The 17,076-nt window shown below is 45.6% G+C and overlaps 1 long non-coding RNA gene across 1 annotated transcript in view; it reads left to right on the plus strand.

Moving 5' to 3' along the window:
* The window catches only part of LOC138467139 (uncharacterized), a 214,164-nt gene that overhangs the window by 156,166 nt on the left and 40,922 nt on the right, over positions 1 to 17,076 (plus strand). Inside the window, exon 2 of the long non-coding RNA XR_011268068.1 lies at positions 9,864 to 10,061. This is a non-coding gene — a long non-coding RNA (uncharacterized lncRNA). The remainder of the gene's footprint in view (positions 1 to 9,863; positions 10,062 to 17,076) is intronic.

Consider the following 17,076-nt stretch of genomic DNA (forward strand, 5'->3'; position numbering starts at 1 on the left):
CCAGAAGGGCCAATCCAATCCAGCCTGAGGTGCAGTCCAATTGACCAGAACCACCCAGCTGATCCAATTCCACCAGAGGTGCTATGCTGCCTGTAGACCCGATCCGTGAGGACCAGAACCTGATGGTCCAATCTTAATTCACAGTGGACTGTAAGTATCAATAGGAATCCTAGTAACCCATAGTATATTTGTCTTGTCCTATCCCTATCTATAACGCATCCCACTTTTAACTTAAGAACTTCTAAGATTGTCGGAACCATTCTTGCAACCCTGTTTGTAATCCCTAGTGTTAGTGCTGAGTTTCTTTCATTTGTTTACAAGACCATAAGCCATTAGTGATTTGGATTAAATAAGTAATTCCCATAAGAAAACATAGAAAACGTAGTATCCACCATGCGAAGGGTTACAATCGGCTGTGCGTAACTGTGGAGTTCCAAGGTGGCATTCTCTTTTTCCTAGTCATTAGTATAGTACTATAGTATAGTTTAAATAAAACCAATCTGTCATTTGAAAACCGAATTTCTGGTTTTCGCTGTTCTATTTTTTCTATTTCTTCAAAAAAGCCTCTCATTAAAATGTACATAACTTCTTCAATTGTATAGCTGGAGACTTAATTTCAACTCTCAGTTAAACCTAAGACCTGTAGCTACATCCACAACCAAAAAGAGATGGTGAATTTAAAAGTGGTAGGAGAGGACATGGCATTGGATATTTGTGAAGCATTGAAACGGGAAGCATGTAGGTGTCCAGCACCTCCACCTCTGCCAGTTAGTCGAGGGGGGTGAATGAAGGATAGTTTGGAGTCATGAAGGGCTGCCAGAGTGGCAGTGCCAGAAGGACAAATCCAGGTTTCAGTGATAGCAAGAAGGTCTAGTAGAGGAGAATTGGAGTGAAAGTAGTCAGTCTTAAAGGAAGTGCTGTTGCATTCAGACTGAGCATTCCAGAGTGCAATGTTCAGTTGATGAGGTAAGGAAGAAGTTGAGTCCAGAGGAAGAGAGGCAAGGTGGATAGGTATTAGAGGAGGTATGGTTAGCTTGTTGGCTTTGTTTGTTGGAAGGATGTAGAAGGGAGATGGATTTGTGGGAGTTTCGAGTTGTGAGTTTTATTAAAAAAAGGGACATATAAGGTTGCAGAAGTATGAGTCTGACACAATAAGGGCATGGTGATTGGCAAAGACTTTTATTCAGGCAAAAATAAAGAAAATACCTATCTCTCCCTAAATGTAAGAGGGGTTTACCTGTCCCTAATAAGGAAATAAAGAATTGGCCAGAATGTCCAAGTAAATAAAAAGAGTCCACTGTTGTGTCAAAATGCCTACATCTATCCCTCATGTTGTGTCAAAATGCCTACATCTATCCCTGACACTTGTAACAAATGAGCAAAAGTGTAGTGGATCTTCTTGGTTCAGAAGCATGACTCCCTTCTTCTGGGCAATGAGCCACAGTTTCAATTATAGGGGGAATTTTGTCTTTGAGAATGACTCCCTTCTCCAGGTCTCAGTTCCTTTCCGGGGAAACAAACAAAGTGCCCGCTTGTGGTGCTGTAAGAGTTCAGTTCCAAAGCAAATGACAATGTTCCAACAAAAACATAATTCCTTATTGACCATATTTCAGCTTCGTTATTGGGTTACTATAGAATTCTTCCCTTCTCCAGCTTTTTGGTTCTCAATGTCCTCACTGTGCCCAGGGAATGACTCCCTTTAGCAAGACTTGCTCTGATTGTATTCACGATACACAATCTTCAGGGCAGACACCAGGGGGCATTGTTTCCTTCTCCTGGTGTCTCTTGTCTTCACAGTTCACAAAGGCTGGGTGGAATGACTCCCTTTCGCCAAGCTCTTCTCAGACTTTCACAATTCAGAGTTCAATATTAGCAGGGGCAATGCCTCTCTTCCGCTGGCTTGCTTTGTTCTTCAAAAGTTCACAATGCACATGAGTTCCCAATCTAATGGGTGTGGGTTCCAGAACTGTTTATTCCTCTTGATTTGGTGCAGTAGTCCCGGTTCTCTATCCTGCTAGGTACTGTGGCTAGGCATAGGATTTCAGTTGATCTTCATAAAAGGATGGGGGTCCCAGTCCTGTGAGATTCTCCCCTTTTGGTGCTGCAGTTCCTTTTCACTATGGATCTTTGCTGTTCCCCCATGGGCTTCCCTTATGGCTCAGAATCATGGCTCCAGTGTCTGCCAGTTCCCTCTGGTACCCCTTTCAACCACCCTGGTAGCCCTGGTACCTTTAGGGTCTCTACCATCTCGGCCCAGTCTCGACGTGCACTGCCCGCTCTTTCAGGCTTCTCTTCTCTCACTGCTCTGCATCACCACATAGTCCTTCCACATCACAGCAGGTAAGAGCTTCTCCACCTGCCTGGTAATACTTCCTGTAGCTGCTTTGGTTCTCCCAAGCAAAGCAATCTCCACGCTCGTGGTTCCTCAAAAGAGGGCCCCCCTCTGCTTCCTGGTTTCCTGCTTTAGTTTTAAATGGATTCTGCCCAATCAGGTTGTGGGAAACACTGTTCATTCTTGTTCTCATGAGTGCTCTCTATGCTCCGCACTTCTTACGCATTCCAGTGAGTCAATGGGTCTCTCTCTCTCTCATCTCAGTACATAAGGGATAACTGTCCCTTGAGGAGTCCACACTCATCCTCTTCCCAGTGCTTCCTTCATTGGGGGTATGTCAAAAACATATACAAACACTAGGCAAAGTAGTGGTGGAACCGGGGTAGGAAGGTGTGTTAGTGTTAGGTGGGCTATGGGGATACCATGATCTCCCCAGGTCATCACTAATCCCACAGGGGGCTCCCTCCCCATGAGATCCAACCACTACGTACCACCCTCAGGGTGACTATCGGGTAACGGCCTCACCTCCCTGGACTCACAGGAAGGGGCTCCCCATAGGGGAGAAGTGATGACATCCGGGGATTCGCCACATATAGTAAAGGAAGAGGTTGTAGTGTGATTGGAGAAAACATAGAGAGAAATGAATAGGAGGAGCAGCAGAAGGAGTAGGAATGAATGTATTTTACAGGTGAGAAGTACCCTGTGGAGAGACACTACAGTAATTAGGAAGGTATGGGTACTCACAGGTGCAGGTGTATGCAAATAGTTGTTTTAGTGGAGTGTTGGAGTTTTAATGTTTTTTGTGTGCTGTATGAAAGGGATTTTTGTGGCAACCTTTGGTGAACAGGAGCTAACAGGGAACACAAAATGAAAAAGAGAAGGATATAGTAGCAACTCTTAGCTCTGTCTTCCCTTTGCTCTGGACACCCTGGCGAATGGATGCCCAAAAGACAATGCTTATATACCCAAAGTAACCGAGACGTACCTTTGTCAGAGGTCCCCGGGGAAACCACTAGATCAATCCTAGATGCTTTTCCGGGGTCCCCAACTTCTGCAGGCAACCTCAGGCAGATGGAAGGAAGGACTCTGGTGGTGTTGGGGTTGCTACCTTCTGGTACCATATCAAGAAAACATCCATATCACTTGGTATCAACTAACACTCAACTGGAAGATAAAACCCTTCTTCCCACCTAAGCATATCAGAGCCATGGTTCAAGCCCAACTCGTTGGAGTGATTGCCTGCCTCACTGGCATACCAGCCACACACCTGCTACCCTCTTAGGGTCGTTCAACACACTGGTGTACACCTTATAAAAGGGAATAAGAAAGTTGACCACAACTCTCCTATTTTATGAGAATTACACTGGCTACACCTGCCAGCCAGATTACTCTTCAAAAGTGCCTGCATCAAATATACACCAATTACTGCCTGAACACCAGCCTAGCTCAGGTTGGATAAACCCTTCTAGAAGCCAGATCATTTCAGGAAACTGGCATTTCCTTCCTATGCCCCAGCCTACTGCAACACCATCCCAGTCCTAGTTAGGACTGCTACAAAGCTTCTCTATATCAGGAAGAAACTCATCACCCTGCTCTTCAGAGAATACCGTGGGGTCACTTAGGACCTTTTACTCCGAGTAGTATACCACCTCGGTTGTATGGGATACACAAGCTACTAAAAACTGAAACCTCCCTCTCCACCATCTTATGTTAATCATAAATTATTTGTACAGCACTTGGTTGCTACTATGGCTAGGTTTGTGCTACCTAAAACCGAATACAAATAAACAGTGTTCTTTGGTTTCACTAAATGCATCGTTTTCCAATTACAAGTCATCCAAAGGAAAGCTGCTGGGCTGGTCCATGCCCTAAAACCCAGAGACCATATCATTTCATGACTCCTATATTTGACTTGGGTTTCTGTCGAATAGGGGATTGCTTATACATCCAAGTGCACCATCCTTTGTGTCGACTGGAGGGGGGAGAACGTGGTTACATTCACCCAAAAAAGTGTGTGTAATTCTTTTACCACTACCCTGGTTTGAACATTAAAAATAGTGATTTGGGATAAAACTGCTGAACAAGCTTCCCATCTCTTTACATGCATTGGACAACCACTTCCAGTTCAGCAAATGATTGAAGACCTTCCAACTTGAACGCTGTTTTGACCATTGGCACGAATGTTGGCAAAGTCCAAGGATACAAGAGACTTTCATTGATGTAAGGCAGCGCTTTACCTTATGTTGTGGTAAACTCCATTTTGATGCATCTTCTGCACTTGTTATCCATTTCCTATTTTTGCACTTGTTTCTGTATGTTTTCCTGTTTGAATTGCGCTTCCCCATGCTCCACTCCCTCTTTCACTTATCATTTCTACAATGTTCCAAGGCTTCTGAGCTTCAGAGCTCCCCTCCACATCTCCTTTTATTCATCTTGTGGAATTACAGAGTGAGTATGTTTGATAAGTGTATCACTTTTTACAAATTATTTCTGGTATTTAAAATGTTGGGGTCTAGCACAGAACTTTAAACACAATAGCTTGCCACTCTGTGAGACTCCTTTCTGCTGTGTTTTGAAGCAACAATCAATTATCATAACAAAATGGGCCTCATTACGACCCTGCCGTTCTGGTAACAATGGTGCCGGTAGGCTCATCGTCACGATTGTTACTGGACTGGCAGAGTACAAGTCTGTGAGCCGGATGACTTTCCGCCCGCCAGGTCTCACCTGGCAGGCAGAACGGCACCCGCTTGCAGACTTTGACGGAAGCACCGGCACTGTTTCTCACGGTGCCGGTGCTTTCGTCCTCCCCATGCCCATTGAGTCCTGTGGGAGTCAAATGGGAATGGGGAGTTACTTTTTTCGGAGCCTGGCTTCTGGGACCGCTGGGGCTGTAATGCCCTGGTAATTCCCCAAAGCCAGGTGCTGGAAAAAAACACAACTCGGGTGGTAGCCATGCCGATTTTACTGGAACATCTACCGCCGGGTCGTAATGAGGCCTAATGTCTCTTGAGGAGCCAATTGCATGTTATACTATATACAAGCACAGCACTCACTATTCCGCAACACACCCAGTCCATCAGGGGTTTTCTCGGGTGGTCAGTCATAATATGGAGAAAAAAATGTCGAATTACAATAAATTTGAAATCTTAATGTCAAAAAAAAAAATCGAATTCTTTATTTTTTATTTATATATTTTTTTGGGGTTCCGCATGTAAAAAGAAAAGGTAATAAAAAAAAGGGGTGGTTGGGAGGGAACCCCCCCATTTCGAATAAAAAACATATTCAAAAAGAAATTCGATTTTTTTTTTCGACAATATTTTTTCGATTTTTTTACTTTCAACATTTTTGCATTCGATTTTATGACTATAAACAGTTTTCTAGTCACTCCAGGGAGATTGTATATATTTAAAGAAACGATAGGGCACACAAACTCCTGTGAAACCAGGATAAAGTTCTGTAAGACGACTTCATATGCCATTGTAGACCTCTTCTGGGATTTTGCCTATCCCAGTTCCTTCTGTATGGTTAAGGGGCTTTGCACAAGTCCCCCACTAACTAGAAACTAGGTTCGAAAAAACAAACCTGTTCATACACTGCTGGGATCCCTCCACTGCAGGTGGACAGGATAATCTAAGCCATACTTCACCGTGAGCAGGTAAAGTCAGCCCAACCTGCGCGCAGCTTGAGTCCCAGCAACACTTCAGAGAAGGATCAGGCTTTCAGGCCCTCGAGATGAAGTCTGGGTCTACTCTGGAAACACATCTTTGATTCTTCGCCTCATTTGCACAGGGACTGCTTACAAGTCTAAATGCCAAGAAGGAGGCCAGCGGCATGAGCGCTGATACTGCGGGGACTTGGGTCCGCGTTAAATAAACTCATTTGAGGAAATAACACAATTTAGAAATTTCATAGGCCTTTCCAAAAAAAAAAGTCCATTGCTCCTTCTCCCAGTTGTAACCATTGAAATATCTACGAGAGTGAAGAAATAATATGCTGGCTTGAAAATATATAAGGATCTTCTATTGTTTTCAAGGGAAATAGCATTTTCTGAAGTGTGCACATCAAAACAATGTTTTTCAGGCTCAGTGGTGACCATGTTGAGACACTCATGACATACAAATCAGTCTCGACTGCTAAATGACGGAAGCACCGTTGTCTCGTTAATTGTAACCACACACAATTAAAGTGCGCGTAATGGAAAATCCAGGAACAGGCAAATGGAAATAGAATAGCCGAGATGAAATCAGAGTACATAAAATATCAATTTCAAACGATTATCCACACTGTTTTAATACACTTTCTGAACATACAAAATGCGCATTTGCTTGACCAGGATAGGACATTATGACAGCCACAACATTTGGTGCAAAACAAGGAAAATGTGACATATATATGTACATGTGAATTGTAATAAAAAAATACCTTAACGGTGAAGTTTCTAAATATCCACACCGAATATCATAATTCCATTGTATGATGATTCCAGCTCAAGGAACTCCTAAGAGGAGAGATACAGACAAAAGAATAACTGAATGCAAATGTGACCCAAGTGAAGATTTAAAAAAAATATTCATAATATAAACAAAATATCAAACTTAACTTTGTTATAATCTGATTATGTGTGACACTATATATTTAAACCCCAGCTATGAAACAAAACTTGAAACACCTTTACAAATGTTACATTAATACCACCCAATCACATTTAACCTGGGGCCAGATTATCAAAGGTTTGCACATGTGCAAAAAGGCAGAGCAAATGAATGTAGCACCAATTTTGCTGTTTAGAAAATACGAAATGGAGCAAACATGTTTGACTACAAAAAATAATTTCATTAGGATTAAATTGAAGAAGGTTGTTTTATTTACTACGTTTGCTCCATAAGAGGAAACAAAATGTAGTTAACAACATGTTTGATGCAATGTGTACACATAGTACAAAAAGAGTCTGATGCATTTTTGCCCTAGTGCAAACGTGTTTACATTATATGGATTGAGACAAAATCGAGTTGCTCCATTTTGTATTAGCAAAACATTTGCTAAAATGTTTGCACTAGTGCCTGTCCCCTGGATTGTGTGATAATTGTGAGACAGAAAATAATTAGATACAAATATACATTCAAGAGATACGATCGAAGAGGATGGTAGTTATGGAATATGGGGTAAGTGTGAAGGGTAAAGAGGCATAGAAGAAGATTGCAGTGTTCCTCTTAACTTGCCTTGAATGATATGATACGTTATTTATAACACACTTAATAACCAGAGGTTTCTAAGTGCGGATCCAAAGATTGAACCTGTGATGCTCTGTGTTGTCTTGCTTCCAAGGCGAGCACGTTTCCCCTGAGATATCTTCCCGAGACAAAATGTTTGAGGTCAAGTACCTTTCAAAGCAGAGCATGGGCGGCAAACAAAGGAAGAGTGCCAGTAAGCTGTGACTTATAGTGCCTTGTTCAAGAAATCGAGACTTAAGTGTCAATGTTTACATTTCTCAAATTTCGACCCTAATTAGAAGAACGGATTTCTGTCACATAACAGTTATTATTCTGGCAGAAAACTGTGACTTTTCATCTGGGCACTGCAAGAGTAAGAGGCATGGTTATTTTTGCTTGTATTAACCTTCCATAGATATTTATGTAACAGCAATGAATCAGCATGCAGCATTTTGACTCTGCGAGCTGAGGTAGCCTGTTCCAATTAACATAATTGATCAACAATATGCTGCAGCTGGAAATTGTCAAAATCCAATATGAAACTTCTTGTCATTTTCATCACCTCATTCTGTAAATGTACCTGACATATAAATAGGCTTAGTATGGTGAGAGAGCTAACTTAATTTTAAAGAGCACAGATGCTTGCACATCGGCAGATGTGGTCTCTTGAAGCCAAATTCTGATCTACCTGTGCTCACAGCAGAGACGGATCAAGGAATCACTGCATGCGTGATTTGGTATTGATATTGATATTGATATTTTATTTAGATCCCTCTAGTATACAAGTGTTTCATGGATGTAAGCATGGATGAGGGAGTCTGGCTGATCCTTCACACGTACACATGCACACAATGCAGATCCGTAATAGTAACAGCCATGACTGTCACAGATGGCAGGAAAAATCACTCTGAACCTCAAAGACAGGTCAAGGATTTGTTTTAGGACCTTTGTGGGGCCTAGGGCTGTCCCTTTCTCTCTTGTCTTTCCACGACCCTCTTTTCTAATGCACACATCCTTAATCAGTAGTTAGTGCTATACAATGTTGACTGTTACTGTCTAAAACTGTCTTCTGTTAATGGTGGTTCCCTAAAATGTCAGCTGTCTAGACTCCATGTGGAACTTTCTAAATTCCCTATCTCTATTCAAAGGTTATTGGTTTAAAAGGAACTGGGGTAGTGTCTTTCACTGTTCGATTCAGGCTAGTTTGGTCAGCCCATTAACCCCTATCTTCTAGTCTTACTACCATTCCCTCCATCTTACTCCTTACTCCTTACACTAAACTACTGTCCCTCAGATGTTTCACTCCTCCCACTCCTCACCTCCACCCTTTCATGTTACCACTCCTCCAACTCCACTGCCCTAGTCCACATCTCTATTACTACTCTCATCTTCCCACTACTAAGCTCCTTCCCCACTACCACCTACTATCCTCCTCCCTGCACCTACTACCACTCTCCTCCTCCCACTACTACTCAAACACCCTCCTTTCACTGAGTCTCATTATATTCACACACCCCATACACTAAATTACCTAACGATTTGGCCCACTATCATGCAAATTCACACTGCAGTATCCTTACATTCACAACACAAATATCATTCTCCTTCTACTCCTCTCTTTCACCCGTTAATGTTGTCCCTCCTCCCGCTCCACGGCTCCCAATCTCTACTACTACTCTCCTCTCCACTACTAATCTCCTCCACCCACTACTATTCTTCTCCTTCCACTACTACTTTCCTCCTACCACTATTGCTCTCTTTTCCTTCTACTACTACTTACACACACTACTTATATCCAGTAACATTTGTTCCACAGTCACTCCTTACACTGCTTTATCTACCCACTTGCTCCACAATCATGCACACACACACTGCAATATTCTTGCACTCACTACACCAATGCCTTACCTGATCCATGAATCTCCTACACAAGCCTCCACTTTCACCTTCTTCCTGATGGTTTCTTGGTCTCCCTCCTTCTCCTCCTCTGACCTCTTCAAAACAACCCACTCTTCCTTTTACTAGTCCCCTGTTTCAGTATCCCTCCCCCTGTGCAGATTTGCCACTTTTCCCTACCCAATGGTGCCCTGTATTTCCCTCCCAGGGTGTGTATGTGTAGGGGAATCTCTTTCTCTGCCTGGGTTCGGCACAGAGAAATGGCAACCTGGGAAAGTGACTGTCCATGTTCATTACCATGGGCCTTATTATCTGTGCCTCTAATTTAAGTCCATTGTCCATGAGGGGTCCTGAGACCCAAACTAGTCTCTTTTAGTCTAGGAACTTTGTTGATAGTGGTGTTTCCTTGTCATTGTTACTAGGGATCCCAGCACAGTCTCTCTCACTACTGCACAGGCGCTGAGGACGATTTTCCAATTGGCCATGCTTCTACGAGGTCCACGGGAGGGCAAGATGCAGTACGCTGGCGACATGGGGTGCTGAATGGTAATTCTTTGCCATCTGTTTCCTCGCTGGATTGCAGTCTGGTCTGAGTGTCTAAGACGAACAGGGGCAAACTGGTAAGTATCTAAAGTATCCTGGGTTCTGGTGACAAGAGGTGATGCTGGAGGGAAGTTAGTATAAAAGGAAAGTAGGCTTTATTATGTTTCAGGGTTAGCTAGGAAGAGGGAGGTAGGAGCTATTTAATATGCATCCTCTTCATGTTATCTCCCATCCTGAATATTCAACTGCCAGTCCTAGAACCTTGGAGCCCCACTGGGTTCCATGCTACCTCACTACATTCCGCTGCCTGCATCAGTGCACTTGATGCAGGGCAGCTACTAACAGAGACCAGATACTACACATCCCCTCTCTTTCACCAAGGCACACACAACAGAATTCAAAGACCAGGCTCTCTCCAACAATCATATCAACATCCACCACAAACCAACCACAGACCAAAACCATCACGGCATGACTAACACTCCTTCCATTCCGCCTGCCACACGGACCGTCAGGCCTGCCACACCGACAGCACAAACACGTACTCATACGCAGACAACCAAAAACACTTCTAACATCCAGATACAATCTAACACAAATCACCTGTCTTCACACCAGACCACCACTCAAACACACCACAAGAAACCTGTCAACTGCATGTCATCACATCTGCACCCTTTCTCGCATTCACTTACTCACTACCCCAAAGAAAACATTGAAAGTAGAAAAAAGATAGAAAAGGCACACACATAACTAATATCACAAATAAACGACGTAGCTGCACAGACACAGCACGCAAAAGAAACATCACAACAGGGAATAGATCAAAGACCCCATTGTGAGCCAGTTGTTACTCCATGAATGAATTCATATCTCTAAATCAACATGCGCATAAACCAATTACCACTATGCCGGCCACAACACCTGCCCATACATTATACTTACTCACTTGGGCTTCTCACTCACTTATACAATATACACATCATACACTTCAACAAATACCAAATTCTTATATCACACTAATCAAACTGGGCTCCACTTAATCTGACATCAATTCCCCATTACCATACTTGCATGTAATCTCTCCCAAGACATCTCGCACTTCATACTAATAATGAACATACAATGGGCCTCATTACGACCCTGGCGGAGTGGGTTTACGCCAGCGTTATTCGCGGCGGACCCGTCCGCCCTACTACGCGTTCCCGTAGCGCCATGGAACGTTTTCCGCCTGGTTTTTCCGGGCGGAGAAATCCATGGCGCTACGGGACCTTGTTGTTAATTACGCCACCGTATTTTACGGTGGCGCAATTAACGCCTTCCCCACTCCCATTATACCCTATGGGGCAAAAATGGGAATGGGGAAGGGTAAAATGGGGAATGGGGATTTACCGCCCCGCCAAGGTCGGCATGGGGCGGAAAATCCGCCAACCTCCATGGCGCTATCGGCAGCTTTCCGCCGTGCTCCGCGGTGCATTTAGCACCGCGATTTCCGCCAGGGTCGTAATGAGGCCCAATGTAATTCATGCCCATCAAATTGCCCATTTTCCAAAATACATTTCGTTTCACCCACATTAATACCTCATGTTATACATTTCAACAATTACAATTCCACTGCATGGACATTTCCTATAAACCTGCATTAAATATCATCACTTTATCATTAACACTTCTCTAATATCTCATATACCCTAGAAGTCCATGGTGCGTCCACCCTAAATCCTGAAATGTCCTCAAAACTGTTAAAATATCCACATATTTGCATTAACTAATAGTAACATACACCTATTATCTACATTCCAAATTAACCTATAAGTCCATGGTGCCTGCATGCGTGCACCTTAATCCCTGAAAATCCTCAAGACATTAAAATAATCAGCAATTACCATTAGCATTTACTAATAAACAGTTTACACTATAATGCACACATCCTACATTTTATTTAAATATAATGTCATAGACAGCCCTATGCCTCACGCTGCATCTCACATCCATTCACATTGCCAAATGTATAGCACCTTCCCACCCAGGCGCACAGTGCAATCAACACAGGTCACATCAACAAACATTCCTACAACCAAAGTTGCCTTATAACAAAAGGCACAATGCTCATTAAACACGTTGCCTTCACATTAAACTGGCCCTCATTACAAGTCAGGCGTTAAGGGTTTAACGGCGCCGTCGGCGCCGTTAACCCTTAACGCCTGATTCACACTTTAACGCCTGCTTTTTGCAGGCGTTAAAATCCAAGGCGCTAAGCGACCTTGGTGCTAATTACGGCACCGTAATTTACGGTGCCGTAATTAGCGCCTTCCCCATCCCCATTATGCCCTATGGGGCAAAAATGGGAATGGGGAAGGGCAAATGGCGAATGGGGAATTACCGCCCCACTCACCTTGGAATGGGGCGGTAATTCCGCCATCCACCATGGCGGAATCTGGCATGGACCATGGTGCTAATAGCACCATGGACCACCGCCTGACTTGTAATGAGGGCCACTGAGTTGAATTTAAAAATGTCCATGAATTACTCAGTTTCTTCATTAGTCAATGACTACTCCAAAAACATTTCATGAATTGAGCATTAAACAAACAGTATACAAGTTATTTCCTTTCTTTTTAACTGTTAACAGCATCTCAAAATAAAACAGAATCTTGTAACCGTTCATCTGGATAATATATACACATGGCCTCATTACGACCCAGGCGGTAAGTTACCGCCTGGGTCGTACCCTTACCATCATGGTGTAAACTACGTTTACACCATGGTGGATGGCGGATTTACCGCCCCATTCCAAGGTGAGTGGGGCGGTAAATCCCCATTTCCCATTTTACCCTTCCCCATTCCCATTTTTGCCCGATAGGGCATAATGGGAGTGGGGAAGGCGCTAATTACGCCACCGTGGCGTAATTAGCACCATGGTCCCTTAGCGCCATGGATTTTAATGCCTGCAAAAAGCAGGCGTTAAACTCACCATGGCGCAAAGGGACCTCGGAATCAGGCGTTAAGGGTCGGCGCCGTTTACGGCAACGTTAACCCCTTAACGCCTGATTCGTAATGAGGCCCACAGTGTTAACGTTGCTTTTCCACTTGGCAGAATGTTAAAATATAAAACATTACCTCATTCCTGAAAACGTGACGTACTTATACCCTCCTGCACATTGGGCCTCATTCCGACCCTGGCGTTAACCAAGGCGCTATTAGCGTCTTGGTTGACGCCGTTATCATTCCGACTCCGCCATGGTGAATGGCGGAATTACCGCCCCATTCCAAGGTTGGCGGGGTCGGTAATTCCCCATTCACCATGGGCCCTTCCCCATTCCCATTTTTGCCCCATAGGGCTCAATGGGAAAGGGGAAGGTGCTAATTATGGCACCGTAAATTACGGTGCCGTAATTAGCTCCAAGGTCCCTTTGCGGCGTGGTTTTTTAACGCCTGCAAAAAGCAGGTGTTAAGTTCCAACCCGCAAAGGGAACTCGGAATAGGGTGGTAAGGGTTTAACGGCACAGGTCTCGTTACCGGTGACCGTTAACCCTTACCGCCCGACTCGGAATGAGGCCCATTGTCTTTCCATTCCAGCATAAAAAAAACAGTGCTCCACCTCTTCAGTGCAAGAGAGAAAGAGAAAATATTCCTTTCCTTTTTCCGAGCTTGACATTGGCATACGGACCCTTCACAGGAGGATGGCTGTACATCATAACAGCTCCTTCTTAACGCAACTCTCACCTTTGAAATGACACTATAGGGAAGGCATTTACTTCCTCCCTGAACACCAAAACCGCGACGAGAGCTGAATTTCCCTTAATATACAGCTCATTCTAAACTTAGGGATCTCTTTTGATGATCGAGACACCAATAAACATCATTACGTTCGGCACGTAGCTATGCCCTTTTTTCTAATGATTTCTCTTTTTCTTTTTATCCTCATACACCGTGAAAGCGTCCAACAGTCATCACGGCACCAAAGAGAATGCTCTACTTCAGCATTCTATGCTACCCCAATACTCCACAGCATAACGTGACGTCATTAGATGCATTGCAGCCTCCAGACCACACAGATCTCCGGTGAAACAGCATTCACACTGGCAGCAGGTGGGTGTTGCATGTCACCCCTCCTGGGGCACATGGTACAGCCCAAGGATCTAGGTAGGGTCACATGGTAGAATGAGCTGCTGGTGCTCCGCCGCGTGCAGGAGGCCCATGGACGGGGCCCTGCATGAGATTGGTGAACCTGCTGGGCAACGCCAGCCTCCTTGAATGTTCTGGCCATGTGACCATGGCTGAGGGTGCAGCCCCGGTCGGGGTGCCCCCAGAGCCAGGGCTGCAGTGAGCTGGCATGAGATATGGTTGCTTAGCTTACCATAACTGGCGAATTTCAGGGGTTTTTCGGTTTTACTTGCAACCATAACATTCCTTTAAGAACGTTTTTTCACTGAATTTGATAGGTTTTTAGTAGCGCAACCTAACCATAACGTCCCTTTAAAAAAGGTTTTTCAATGAATTTCTTAGTTTTTTATTACTGCAACTTAACCATAACGTCACCTTAACAAAGTTGTTCATTGAATTTCATAGGTTTTTATTAGTGCAACTTGACCATAACATCCCCTAAATAAAGTTTTTTCATTGAATTTCATAGGTTTTTATTAGTGCAACTTAACCATAACGCCCCTTAACAAAGTTTTTTCCTTGAATTTCATAGGTTTTTATGAGTCCAGCTGAACATAACATCCCTTCAACAACATGTTTTCAGTGAATTTCATAGGTTTTTACTAGTGCTACTTAACCATAACGTCCCCTTAACAAAGATTTTCCGCTGAATATATATATATATATGTATATATATATATATATATATATATTCAGTAAAGCAACTTTTTTAAAGGGACGTTATGGTTAAGTTGCGCTACTAAAAACCTATCAAATTCAGTAAAAAAAAACATTGTTAAAGGGACGTTATGGTTCAAAGTAAAACTGAAAACCCCCTGAAATTCGCCAGTTTTGGTAAGCTAAGCAACCATAACTCACGCCACCGTGTACTGCTAACATTAACACTGAGGACATCAAAGATGACATCACAAATGTCATTGATGACATCACTGATAACATCACATGTCTGGCTCCCCCTTTTTTCCTTTACTGACATATCTAGGCCACATGGTTCTGTTCAGTAACAGTGAAAAACTAAAAATTGAAAATATACTAGGAGGGTAATTCATAGAATTTCGCCGAAAAGTGTCGCAAGCGGCTGGCGCAGAGTGTCCGCGTGCGATTGACTGCGCCAGGCACGTGCGCTAAAACCGATTTCCGCGCACAGCGTATTCATGGATTTCAGGCTTCCAAACCAGCCGTGGCGCAGAGAATCGCAGCGACCCTGCAGCAGCGCCAGTAACGCCCCCAAGAATGCCCTCGCGCAAGGAAAAGCCATCAAAATCGCTAAATCATCGCAAAGGGCTGCGCTAACCCTGGACCAGTACACCGGGCTGGCAAACAGCAAACGCCAAGCGGGGAACGTGTATTGCAGGGGTTCACGGGAAGTTCCACACGCGACTGGCCCCGTGCAAGCAGGGTATGTGTATTTCAGGGGTGCGCGGGAAGTTCCACACGTGATTACAGCAGGGTACGTGTATTTCAGGGGTGCGCGGGAAGTTCCACACGCGATTTCAGCAGGGTACGTGTATTTCAGGGGTGCGCGGGAAGTTCCACACGCGATTTCAGCAGGGTACGTGCATTTCAGGGGTGCGCGGGAAGTTCCACACGCGAATGGGCCAGTGCGAGCAGGGTACGTGTATTCCATGGGTGCGCGGGAAGTTCCACACGCGATTCCATCAGGGTACGTGTATTTCAGGGGTGCGCGGGAAGTTCCACACGCGAATGGGCCAGTGCGAGCAGGGTACGTGTATTCCATGGGTGCGCAGGAAGTTCCACACGCGATTTCATCAGGGTACGTGTATTTCAGGGGTGCGCGGGAAGTTCCACACACGATTGTCCCAGTGCGAGCAGGGTACGTGTATTTCAGGGGTGCGCGGGAAGTTCCACACGCGATTGTCCCAGTGCGAGCAGGGTACGTGTATTTCAGGAGTGCACGGGAAGTTCCACACGCGATTGTCCCAGTGCGAGCAGGGTACGTGTATTTCAGGGGTGCGCGGGAAGTTGCACACGCGATTTCAGCAGGGAATGTGTATTTCAGGGATTCTGGTGAGTACTACACGTGAATTGGCCATGTGGGTCCTCCCAGGTGTACGCTCCACAACCTCGACGGCCCCTGCAGGCAGCCCACACCACGGGGGACTACCTTGCACCCCTGCTCATGTCCCGCAGGCAGCCCATCCACCATGGGCATGCCCCCCAGCCAACCCACATGTCACCTTGCACTACTGATCAACAATGCATGTCTCCCACCACCCCCACCCCCCAGCACTGTGGGGCACCTGCCAGCAGGCCCCCACTCATGTCTCCCACCACCCCCACCCCCCAGCAGTGCAGGGGCACCCTCCACCAGGCCCCCACTCATGTCTCCCACCACCCCCACCCCCCAGCAGTGCAGGGGCACCCTCCACCAGGCCCCCGCCCATGTCTCCCACCACCCCCACCCCCCAGCAGTGCAGGGGCAGCCTCCACCAGGCCCCCACTCATGTCTACCACCACCCCCACCCCCCAGCCACCAGGGGCACCCTCCATCAGGCCCCCACTCATGTCTCCCACCACCCCCACCCCCCTGCCACCATGGGCAGCCTCCACCAGGCCCCCACTCATGTCTCCCACCGCCCCCACCCCCCTGCCACCATGGGCAGCCTCCACCAGGCCCCCACCTATGTCTCCCACCACCCCCACCCCCCAGCAGTGCAGGGGCAGCCTCCACCAGGCCCCACCCATGTCTCCCACCACCCCCACTGCCCAGCAGTGCAGGGGCACCCTCCACCAGGCCCCCACTCATGTCTCCCACCACCCCCACCCCCTAGCAGTGCAGGGGCAGCCTCCACCAGGTCCCCACTCATGTCTCCCACCACCCCCACCCCCCTGCCACCATGGGCAGCCTCCACCAGGCCCCCACCCATGTCTCCCACCACCCCCACCCCCCAGCAGTGCAGGGGC

Source organism: Ambystoma mexicanum, chromosome 4q (genome assembly GCF_040938575.1).
Source record: "Ambystoma mexicanum isolate Mex_15411 chromosome 4q, UKY_AmexF1_1, whole genome shotgun sequence".
NCBI classification, from domain to species: Eukaryota; Metazoa; Chordata; class Amphibia; order Caudata; family Ambystomatidae; genus Ambystoma; species Ambystoma mexicanum.